We start from the raw sequence: 3,365 nt of genomic DNA, 5'->3' as shown, positions 1-3,365 counted from the left end.
CCCCACACACTCACATGCTCACCTGCGAGCCAGTTGTGCCGGAGATTCCAGTAGGGCCTGGCCATGTCCAGCGCCACTTGTTCCCGCTTAATAAAAATTTGTGCAAAATTTGTGTAATAAACGGGAATGCCAAAAGTGAAACAAATCTGCTGTTGGCAGCAACTCAAAGGCCACCGCAACAGCAACAGCAGCAGGAGCAGCAGCAGCAGCAGCAGCAACAAAATTCAGAGCTATGCGAAAATGTCAAGCATTTTGTGTGTGTGTGTGTGTGTGTTTCATTTTTGTATCAACAGCCCGTACTTGTGGATTTCTTTTTTTTTTGGTTGTACACTAGATGCATGCCTGCAGTGGACAGTCCGCGCACGCTCGCTCTTTCGACCAGCTTTGCCATCCGGAATGCTTTGAGCCGGAGCGGAATTGGCCGGGCTATGCTTTTGGCCGGCTCTCTCGTGATTAACCTGCAGAATGTCAAAGCCAAGCCAGGATCGTGAGGTGGCTAGGTGACTGAAAGTGCCAGCGCCAGAGCCAGCGCCAGCGTTGGCAGTCGCACACAAAAAGGGTCTCGGAGGCATTCCCGTCCAACGCAAACAGTTTATTTCATCGGTTGCAAAGGCTTCTAATGTATTACACAGGGAAAAATCTTTAATGAATCCAAGTCAACGGGAGGTTCATCAAAATTTTTTGATATTTAATGTCCAAAAGCATTTTCCTAGGAAATTTGAAAACTTGGTTCTTTTGGCGCCTGACAGTAGAAAATTGCCTAATTTAACCAAGTTCATGAAATTGTTGTAGACTTAAATTGAAGTGACATGTTTTTCTGATACTTATTAACTGTATAGTGTACACAGATGTTTGCGCATTAATGCAAGAAAGAACTTTTCCGTTTTCTTATACAATTGTTATATATATTTATTTCAAGAAACTAATTTTAATACGTTGTTATAGACTTCACATTGAGTGACTGAATTTTTTTTATTTTGCTTTGAATGAGTTAAATTACAGGGTTTCCTTATCAGTTATGTACTCAGAGGGGATAGCTTAGACATAATTCACTATTGTAAGAGGTTTTAAGAGATTATCAAAACAGTTATTTATAGAATAGAATATTTTTGGACATTACTAAACAAGTTTTATAAATTGTTTAGGCTTTATAAAAAAAAAGCAGCGATAAGTTATGTATATATTGTATATTTTTTCCTGACTGTCCTTGCTTTCGCTTTCCTGTGGGCTCTGCCGACGTGGGTGGTGGAGTGGCTTTCCAAGTGCTTTTTCAATGAAGTGTTAAGTGGGCAAAACTGCATGGCTGCCGGGCTGGTTTGGTCCTCTCCATCTCGCGAGTGTGTGTGTGTCCTTAACTGCTTTACCCAGGCTACCATCGTGTGTTGTATGCTTAGTTGTCGCAGGATTCTCTCTCTCTTACCTGGCAAATAGAACTGCGGTCTGTGCACACCTCGCATCCAGACTCCTACTTACCGTCCCGTACCCCCACGCCATTGTTTGATGGTGGTTATAAAGCTGACAGCTGTCAGTTGGCAGTAAATTTGCTAAAATGTTTATTTGCCAAGCGGCCAAGTTTGCGTTTAACAGCAACGAACACACACACACATACACACACACACACACGCACACACACATCCCAATAGGCGGCCACCGCACAATCACAGACGTTGTGTGAGGCCACAAGGATAGATTCAAGCAGGGCCAAGGACCACTGCCCAAAGGGCCATTTCGAGTTGGCCAGGTTTAATCATTTATAAACAGCTGCAGCAGGAGCAGCAGCAACAAATATGCGAGCTATTCCTGGTGGCATGGCAGGCATGACAAATGTTTTGGTACTTAATAATAGAATAATTATGGCGACACCATACTATAAAACGGCTTTATGATTATGATGCCCATAGCCACATTGCCATGCAGGGCAGCAGGGGTCACACATGCGTCTGTGTTTGTCCGTAATGTGCTTGGGCTTAATTGCCATTTTGCAATAATGTGATTCAGTCCGCAGTCTGGTTACTCGTTGTCGTTGCCCTTGAAGCATTTAGCCCAGTTGCATTATCTGGGCCATGCCATTTTCACTTGCCGGATGCCACTCAATTTTCAAATTTTTTCGATTGGCCAAAAAGTTTTGCCGTCATGGCCACTCTAACACTGGCAAAAACATAAAAAAATGGTTGAAATCGATTGTGTATATTTTTTTTAAAGGTATTTCTATATTTAACAATAGCTTAAAAAGGTTGTATGGCCAGAGAACTGAAAAAACGATTATAAAAAATTTTTGAAACAAAGTGGCTACTTCGGGTATTGTCTTAAAAATACATATAACAGTAAAAAGTATTCTTTTTCATAAAACTACGTAAAGCTTTCAAAAAATTGGTTCAGAGTTGAATCCTCATTTTTTTTGGATGTGGATTTACGCCGCCCTGTCATCATTCTCGCCAGCTACGCCAGCTAATGGAGCTCAAACTTCAAACTGGGAGGTGGGGAAAAGTAAAATTTTATTGCACTTCCCGACCAACTGCTGCGAGCCGCGTCTCTTTTTTATTATTAATTTATTAAAAGCCCGACGCCTGTCGTCTGCCCGTGGCTTTCAGTTGGTTCGCCTGGGATGTTCAACGCCTCGTAAACCTTGCCAAAATCATCACCAACTGGCAACTGGCAGTGGCGGTGGCAGTGGCAGAAAATGAAATGTAAATCCCAGGCGGAAGGCGGAGAAATCGCCTGAAAGGCAACAAACGAGTCGAGCTTAATGCACGGCAATCGCCATCAATGAGCCTTTCCACTCGCAATCCAATTCGCATTCGCTTTCGAGCTCTTGTGTTTATATAATTTAATTTCGAATTGCAATCAGCTCGATAGGTTTTTGCAGATTTCCTAACGTCTTTTTTCGTTTTTCGGTTTTTATTTTTGTATTCGCACGCGGATTTGGCTTGAGCACCTCGAAACGCATTCACATGATTATTATTTGTGGCTAAAAATAGGCAAGGAATTTCCGTTCGACTGCGGTGGCGTTTTTCGAAAACTATTTTCCACGCGATTTAACAGCCAAATTCACTTTGATATCGCGTGAAATGTGCGGCGCTTATGTGTGAAAAGGGAAATTTAAATCAAATGCAGAGACAGTGAATTTTTCATAGCATACTTAAGCGGGCTACGCGTCGCGGTCCTGTCAACGCCCTTCTTCGCAGCGGGGGGTGGTTGGGTGGTTGGGTGGTTATGGTGGCTATGGTGGCTATGGCAGCCGAGTTGGGAACCTGGAAGCCCGGCTTCTAGCTGTCTATTTCGCTGTTTTTCTGAGCATCAACCAATTCCCTAGTTGGCGGCATGTGTGTGCGTGTGTGTGTGTGTGTGTGTGTGTGTGCTCACTC

The sequence above is a fragment of the Drosophila gunungcola genome, chromosome 3R (genome assembly GCF_025200985.1).
Source record: "Drosophila gunungcola strain Sukarami chromosome 3R, Dgunungcola_SK_2, whole genome shotgun sequence".
Taxonomy (NCBI): Eukaryota; Metazoa; Arthropoda; class Insecta; order Diptera; family Drosophilidae; genus Drosophila; species Drosophila gunungcola.
Note: the sequence above shows the minus strand (reverse complement) of the source record.